Source organism: Malurus melanocephalus, unplaced genomic scaffold (assembly GCF_030028575.1).
Source record: "Malurus melanocephalus ecotype Western Australia unplaced genomic scaffold, MMel_1.1 scaffold_209, whole genome shotgun sequence".
In the NCBI taxonomy this organism is placed as follows: Eukaryota; Metazoa; Chordata; class Aves; order Passeriformes; family Maluridae; genus Malurus; species Malurus melanocephalus.
Genome location: NW_026623441.1, coordinates 984,960 through 993,688, shown reverse-complemented (window position 1 = coordinate 993,688; position 8,729 = coordinate 984,960). Strand labels below are relative to the sequence as shown.

Below are 8,729 nucleotides of genomic sequence, written 5' to 3'. Positions count from 1 at the left end.
CTGACAGGCTGCTTCTGACAGTGCTTTTATACCAGCAGTGGGAAGTTAGGGGCAGACAGAGGCATCTTGCTGGWTGATGCACACTTTCAGCATGGATTTAAGTGTTTGAAGGAAGGAGATCTGGAAGAACAGAATCACTGTCTTTACACAGCCTGCAGATGGCATTGCTCAAGCAAGCATGTTTTAAATCTTCATGAGAAGAAAAASATATCTGAATAAAAAATATCCAAACAAAAAAAGCTCCTAACAGTTGGCGTCTTCTACATTCTGGTATATTTTGCCTTGCCACTTAGTAACTGTATATAAAACAAAGCTTCATGTCCTGAGACCTAACTTTGTATCCTCACTCTGTAAAAGTCAATAAATAAATAGGAATSCTAATAAAACGTTGTTAGAATTTGGATGAGGAAGCAGGGATTTAATAAACAGTACTTACGTACGGTCTTAAAAATAGATGCTCACTGTTTGGAGACTWTTCTGTTCCCATTCTAGTGCAATTAACAGAGMTGTGATCACAAATATTTCACAAGGGCATTAATCCAGCCAGGCAATAGGAACAGTGCTCTCTGTGGGCCACCAACAATGACTGAAAAAGAAGTTAATGGTAAATGCTATGCATTAGAAGCCAATGCACAAATATTGCAGAATTCTGCAAAATTACAAGCCAACTGTGATCAGCCTGGAAATGTGTGGACAAAAAAGGGCTTAAAACTACAGAGAAATCATTAATTTCAGTATTTTCTCATGTATTTGTATAGCACTAATTTTCTGGAATGCCTACCATCAGAAAATATGGCATTTTACAGATGATGAATATATTGATTATGTCGTTAGCCTTTAACATTTTTTGGCATTTGCATTTCAATAGACTGGCACGTGGGCAAACAATGGCAGAGTATCCAGCTTCAAGATGGGAGATGAGAACAGAAACTCCCCTCTGGTTCTGGGATCCATCCCATGAGGAGCAACTGAAATGACAATATACGCCAGTGATTTTCCATATAATGAATGAGAAAGAGCAAGCAGGGCTTGGAAGGGTTCCTTTGGGAACTGGCAGTCTGTCAGATTAGTTTAATATCCTGGAAAACATCTTAATTCTCCTTTGGCTCATTGGGTAGCTCCTCAGCAATGATTAGGCTGGTTAAAAAGCTCTTGAGAACTTTTTAAAATTTACATTGTATCACCTCCATAAAAAATGGACATCTTCATTTGCTCCAGAGAGTTGAAAATGCTCAGAAACAACAAGCAAGGTTGTTTTTTTCTTAATGATTACACTTAGGCAATTAATTTTTTTTTTCTTCTTTAACCCTTTCTAGATAGTGTGTGCATGCATATATCTATGAATCTAATAACTTATAAAACTACAAATGTGATTATAGTACAGTAAACGTTATAATGTTTAATAATGGTATGAAGTGTTAAATTATACCCAGCACTGAACGTTTCTTTAAGAGAAAGAAAAAGGGCAAACAGCCAGCATGCCAGGCCTGTTGCTGTTGGTGATACCTCAAGAAGTTTTATTCTTTCTGAGGCTGAGGCCCTTTGCAGAAGCCAGCAGGAGACTCTCACTGTTACTGCCAGGGCACCCCGTAAYCACTGCAAGAGCTCATCTGCCGCGTTCACCTCTCTGCACAGGACCCTCAGCCTCAGGGGAAACCAGGCAGCCCTGAAAGGGAATGTGGAGCAGCACAGTGAGTGATCCAGACAAGCTTCAGTCCTCACTGGCTGCTGCCTTTCCTATGGAATCCTTTTCCCTGGCTCATTTCTGTTAACCTTCAGTGATGCTTTTTAATGCCAATATATATATATTTCTACAGAATAAATTACAAGTCTTTGGCATCTTGATCATAAGAATCAGACTTAAACTACACCCATTCASATACCAGAAATAATGTGGGCATTTGGTTACCTGCAATGCAAGTTTTGTCCTCAATTTGATTTTCAAGAAACCCTTGCAATGAAAATACATGTGCAAGCCAGGTCATGGCATTGTTCCAGGGGAAATGGAGAATCTGAAAACAAAAGTACCCTTTGCAAGGTAGAAATTATTCCATTGATATATAGATTATCTTAGTGCTGGTTTCTCTCTCTCTGAGCTGTTTGCGTGTATGTGGGCACAATACCTTGGCATTATATTCACTGAGTCYAAACACATTTTTATCATATGCTTAGCTGCTGAGGTGATTTATTTTCTGGATGTCATGGTATCATTAGCAGGTTAATACTGAGGGTGGCCTAAAAGGGGCTCATGATGTGCTCTCCTAATGAATTGCCTCCTTCCCAAAACCTTCTCAAGTCTGACGAAGTCACAGGACTGCAAGGAGAAAGGTAAGCTTATATCCAGCGAGGCAAGGGAATATCCAGCCCCAGGGCAAAAGTGTGCACATTCATCCTGCATCACATGAGTCTGGGAGGGAACGGTGCCAGACCCTCAAGTCATTCTGCAGTACAGCAGGCAGATTACTCTTAATRCAAAAAATGTAAACCATGATAAATGGGAGCAGATTTCAGCTGTGATAGTCCATGTAGCCTTCAATGCATGAGTTAATTCTTTGATGGAAGTCTGAGCTATTTTCATTGGTGAACAGATGCATTTCTGCTCACACAGGCGGTTTTATACCAGTGATGATACAAATAAAAAAGTATAGCTTCTCCAATTCAAGATTCCTGTAAATGAAACATGTAATGTTGACAGGTCAAAATATTGCATTCTGATTTTAACGTACTGCTATATTCAGTTCTAGCTGAAAAAAAAAAATAACTCAGGTTTATGATGTTTAAAATACGTGAGTTTTATTCTATTTACTTATTTTTAAAAAATACGTAAAGCAAAAGAAAACTCAAATACCTCAAGYCAGAAAATCCAAAAACCTAGCCAAAAGAAATGTATCTATCCACTTTTTAGTGAATTAATGCATTGTCCAAAGAACATGTGCTTTGTACATACATGGGCCTTTCTTGCAGTGGTTCCAGCTGTGCAGTGTGGGACCACCTGGAATAACAATGGAGCCACTAGAATTACTTTTTATGCATATACAGCAGCCAGGATCGGGTCCTATCCACATACAAGAAAACTTTTGTTTTTGAAGATGTTCCCAGCCAGGAACAGCTTTATGAATAGCAAAAGTTGCAGTTTAAGTACTTGAGTTGCAGTTTAAATACTTGAGTTGAGTCTCACATCTGTTTGGGACCAGCACACTGTAATTGATTCTCTTGATTAAATCTACTGCATGACAGGGAAACCCTATGAAATAAAAGTCTGTCTTTGACATTCCAGTTAGATGGTAGAATTTTATACCTTATTTTATTCCTTACTCTAGCCTCCAGTAGAAATCACATTCTTTGAGTTATGGATAGATCCCAAGGCTGAAGGGAGCCAAATTTCTGTCTTCCATTACCCAATAGGAAATGGGAAAAATTAAATGTACACGGAGTGGTGCAGCTAGTCAATATCCCATCTGAATCRTTCCCAGTAATTCAACAGAAAGAGTTAGGGGAGGGAAGGAATAGGGAAATTTTTATGCTACAAAGCCTTTTGCCAGAGTTCTACAAGAGTATAGTCCATTAAATGMTGATAAGGAACTTGATTGGCAGCTGACAGGAATATGTAATTATTTCATATTTTAATATTAATATTTTAATACCTGTGTACTTCCAAAACATTTCAAACCTCCCGCCCCCCTTTTTTCCCCCCTTGCACTTGTTTTAGTGACAAAGCAACCTGTTTTTATTAAAAAAAAAATAAATTAAAAAGTCTGTTTCATGCCTTCCAGAGTCAGGGTTTTTTTTTTTCCCCTACTTTTTAATATGATTAATAACTCTAACAGGTATTCTCAAAGCCAAGCAGCTGGGTTATTGCTCAAGAAACAGCTGTTTCATTGCTAAATATATCCTTATTTCACCAGCCATCAGCTTGCTGGAGCTTTGTTAGTTACTTGCCTTTAAACATTTGCTGATAGTGAGAAAGTCCTGGTACTTAATCATTGCTGGTGCTACAAAAGCCTGAGCTACTTTGAAAAAATAATACACATAGAAAAACATTGGCAGAAGGCTTTTTTCTTTGAGGGTGGGGAGGGTTTTTTTTTGTTTCAATGCCACACATTAGGTTGCAACCAGATGTTCATGTTATAGATCCTGCCCGGATTAAAAAAAAAACCACACGCACAAAAAACACCCCTTTTTATTCAAAAATGTCAATATTGTTTAACAGCAAATGTAATATAATTACAGTATTCAATAAACATTTAACAAGACACAGACATTTTCTGCAAGAAAATATTGCTAGAGTGAGCCTTTTAGCAGTTTAGCAGTTAAATTAGTAATTTCTTTTATAACATCTGGTGAGCAGTCTCTAATTTCTAAAGTTTTGGAACAAAGAAACATCRGGCAGATTTTGAGTTATGAATAATTTGCCAGTTGTTTACCTTTATGCCAATCTAATTCTCCACTGCATAGATGCAATTGAATACATTACAAACGTGTTTCCCATAAAAATCCCTAAAACGCAGGAGGGGGAAGGTAGAGAAAGAGTTCAAGCCACTCTRGTCCTTCACAGGCACTGCCACGCTTGCCACCATCCTCCTTGGCTCTCTCAGCATGGGATGGAGGTTCAGGACTTCACCCTGAACTCCCAAAATTCAGGAGTGCCTCTGTGCACTGACTCAAACCAAAGCAGTTGACCTTAGTAGAAACCTTTCCATAAACTGTGTGGATTTGGGATCAAGTCCAACGAGAAGCCCTCATGGCAAGAGGAACCTGTAGGGAAGTGGGAGAGAGGCAAAGGACCATCTGGGTGGGGGAGGATGGCCCCAGCCACCTGCTCATGTGCTTCTGGGCAGCCTGGGGACACGGTTTATGGGGTAGCAAGGCTTCTTCCATAGGGAGAATGTTGCTCAACCCCTCAACCCTTCGCTGTGCTGAGAGCTTTCCCTGGGTATGGTAATCCCTAACATCTCAACACTTCTTGGTCCATGTTTTCCTGATTTTCCTGTTTTCTTGGCCGAAGATCTCAGATGTGTTTGTGATCACCCTTCCCCTGGCAGCTCAACCCTTTCCTGCACTGTGATTGCAGTGGCTGCAGTGGCACCTCCTCTGCAGGACTCGGGTCAGCTCTCCACATCTGCTGTGCCCATTTCTGTCTGCCACGGGGTTGGATCCTTCCTGTGTTACAGCCTCTGMAATCCCATGTGCTGGGAGAAGAATTGCATCCAGTGCTCCACAAACCACATTTGGAAATGGTGTGATAAACCTTTCTCTAAGCTGTGCATTTCCAGAACAGAGTTAATTTATTGCCCCTTATCTTGAATGAGTGATAACACAAAGTCAATAAAAATTACTCTTTGTCATCGTGTCATCCATCAAGGATACAAGATTTTTGTATATTTTTAGATGAAAGGTTTAATTGCTAGACTATTTCTAAGAGCCATAATGTTTATTCTTTAATCTCAAAAATTAAACCTATGAGATTTTTTAATGTGTATGTTTCATACATGCTCATAAAACTTCCAAAAAGAAGTCATCTTTCAAAATATGTCTCCTGTTTTTTAAAGAATTAATGTTGAAAGCCCAGAAGAAATATCTTCTTGTGGGTGCTTTTGTTGTATGCTGTGGCAAAGGATGACTGGATCTCATCTGCCTTGTGTTCTCCATTCAATGACATCAGCTGAGGCTGGTGCAAATATAGGCCAGAATGTTATCTGATGTAAAGCACAATAGTGAATTTTTAACCCATCAGATCTTTTCCTTTTTCTGCCTGCTTCTTTTTCCCCCCAAAAAAAGTTCAGAGGAGGCACAAATAAAGCACACATACTTGTGGAGGTTTTGTGCTTTGCTGGATCAGCTAGTGCACTTCCAGTTCCCCTGCAGGYCATGCAAACATAAACAGTCCTTAAAGAGGAAAGAGAGAGAAAAGAAGAAACAGAAGCTTAAGCTAGACTTTGTTTTGCTCTCAGTAACTCACTTCCACATGTGAGAAGTGAACAATATTTTCTTCTATAGCCTTAAACCCCAAAGCAAAGCTACATAGCAGAAAGAAAYAACAGGCTTGCAAACACCAAGCAGCATCAGCAATTAGAGGCAGTACAAACCATTTTCTGTTTGGAGAACAAAACCACTTTGGGTCAGTAGGGAAGGGCACCCCGAATCCAAAATTTGCTAAAGGCACAGAGGGACTGAAAAGCATTTCATGCCTTTGATGATAAAGGGTCAGTTGATTGCTATGATAAAAGTGCAGTCTGTCCAAATTCTGTGCTGCCTTCACTGCAGATGCYCTTGCTCTAATGAYTGKGAACAGCCCTGGTGACCATGCAGGRAACAGGACTCAGTCTTCTCATGCCTGTGGGAGTGCACCTCGTKGCTACCTGCTAGGACAAGAAASAGGAATGCAAATGGAAATAGGCAGGGTTTAGGATAATTAATCCAGTAAAATGGATTAATTTTAATGGAGAAGGTGATTTTTTTGGGGTGGTGGTAATTGTGTGGGATCCTTGTTTCTTTTCCTTGATGATTTGGAATTTCTCTGCCGCAGAGCAGTGGGGCATATCTGGGATGTGACGCTCTGTGGTAAGTGCTCCATCCAGCTGCAATATAAACAGAGCTTTTCATGGCACATTCTAAAGCTGTAACATTAAGGAGAATAATGGACGATGCCTTTTGATATCTTTGTGTAAACGAAGAATTTTATTACAGTGAATTACCATGTTAATTTATGAAAAGTAAACAAAACCAAGTGCAAAACTGATTCAATGTATAACCTAACTTTCCTGGTGCCTAATGAGGTGACAGTGATGGAATCAAAACAAATATCTTTATGTTTCATAAATGTAGGGAAAAATACTTCTGTGTTTAATCACTGCCTGGAGTCACTGACAATGCTGGCACACCAACACCACAGTTTTAAAGTAACTATAAGTCACTTTGTCTAGTGRCTGAGGATACAGGGGAACTCACTGTGGACCACCATGGCTTGTAAGATAACAAGGATGCAGGCAAATGGCAGATAAGRTTCAGAAGCAGTTGGACCATTCTACTCATAAGTAATATACTTTGTCCCTGTCATTGTTTCCCCATTCATCTATAAACTATTGCAGAAGTAAAACTGTGCAAAACACTWAATACAGAGCACCTCCCTTGGGCCAGAACTCTCCTCTGACTTCCAAGGATTTTTTTTTGGAAGAAGACATTGAAACCCGGGCCCATGGAAGTCAAAGTGCTACCACTACCCCGACACTACATTGTGATGGACACTACATTGTCCATCCTGARTTAGCAAGTTCCTTCCTGAGCTGGTATTAACTAGTTGCAGGTCCCCTGACAGACCATTTCTCCAGAAAACTGTGATCATAGGAGAAGTTGCAACCCATGATGAACCTTCAGTAGGAACATTATTCAGATCTCTCTGGGGCAATTTGGATGGATGTTTAGCTCCATGGATGCTCTCAGATGCTCAAGAGGGGTATGCATGTCTGTTGTTTGCASACACTTGGGGTTAAAGAGTCTAAAAGGGCATAACCCACAGGTTATGGGGTGTTGATGGATTCCCTGCTCGGAGTGCCTGGTGATGAAACCCACCACAGCTGCACTAGGAGAGGATTTCTGTACACAGACTGGCAAACTGGGTTCTTCACAGCCATTTCCAGTCCAAACCACACTGATAAAGAGTCATGGAATGCAACAGGAAAATCAATGCCTTACCAGCTGGTCAGCTACATCTGGGTACTTTGTCATGGGATGTGATAAATAACCAAGAGATGTGACATACAGTTAGCTTAATTTCTGTGTCTGTGGGTTAGACCCTTATCTTAAAAACCATCTGGAGAGCAGCCATTTGTGTCCCCTACACCCTAAGAGCTTTTCCTGGGAAAAAAAGACAGAGAGCACAGCCCCTCTAGCAGCCCTCATTCCCCCTCTCTTGTTTCACAATAGAAATATTTGTAGTGAAAGTAACTTCTTTTGTATGGAAACTTAACAGAGAAACTTGGTGATCCCTGGCACAGTTCAGCRTGRCAATTCCAATTGCCCTCTACACAGYCAAAGATTAATATCCTACCAAAAGCTGTCATTTGGCAGAAATGACAAAAATAGAGCTGGGAAAGTGTCCACTTGTCGCTGTCCATACATTTCTTAGCTTGATCAGGGGAATCCACGGTGTTGGCGAGACTCTAGCAAACAGTCAGGGCCTTGGACTCAGCCTCTTCTTGTGCTGCCAAGACATAATCACTCTAACATCCTGGACAGCCTAACCCTGCCTCCTTTTTAATAAGCTCCTATATAGGAAACAATTTATAGATAAAATAAAGGAAAATTATTGTGCTCACTTCATATTCCTGAAGAAGGAAATAGAAGCAAAGTAAATTAAGTCCAATTTGCATGGGCTTTTGAACACTCACAGTTTTGGATATAAGCTATRGAGCAGGCGTAGAATGTTGTAGCCTTTATAGTCAATATTTTATTAAATTTTTCCTTGTAAATTTTGCTGTGTCTTTATTGCATTCATTCAATAATGGGAGAACTTTCCTGCAGCTAATTCTATGCCTTGAAATTTCCCTTGTTAACCTGTGGCTGCAATCTATGGCAAAGAGTGTCTGCCATGGAATACAATAAGAGTAGACTCAGGTAMCAAGGTGACTGTATTTTTTATTAAAATACCATTTTATATGCTCAATTTCAAACTGATGACTGCATTTGCAACACCTAATTGCCACCAGTATCTACAAATACTTTGCATTTAA

General features: G+C 40.0%; 1 long non-coding RNA gene across 4 annotated transcripts in view; it reads right to left on the bottom strand.

Annotated features, from left to right (window-relative positions):
* Nucleotides 1-443: 443 nt before the first annotated feature.
* The window catches only part of LOC130578073 (uncharacterized), a 194,596-nt gene continuing 186,310 nt past the window's right edge, over nt 444-8,729 (bottom strand). For all 4 annotated transcript variants that reach the window (XR_008965844.1, XR_008965842.1, XR_008965845.1 and 1 more), the window contains exon 5: nt 444-586. This is a non-coding gene — a long non-coding RNA (uncharacterized LOC130578073). The remainder of the gene's footprint in view (nt 587-8,729) is intronic.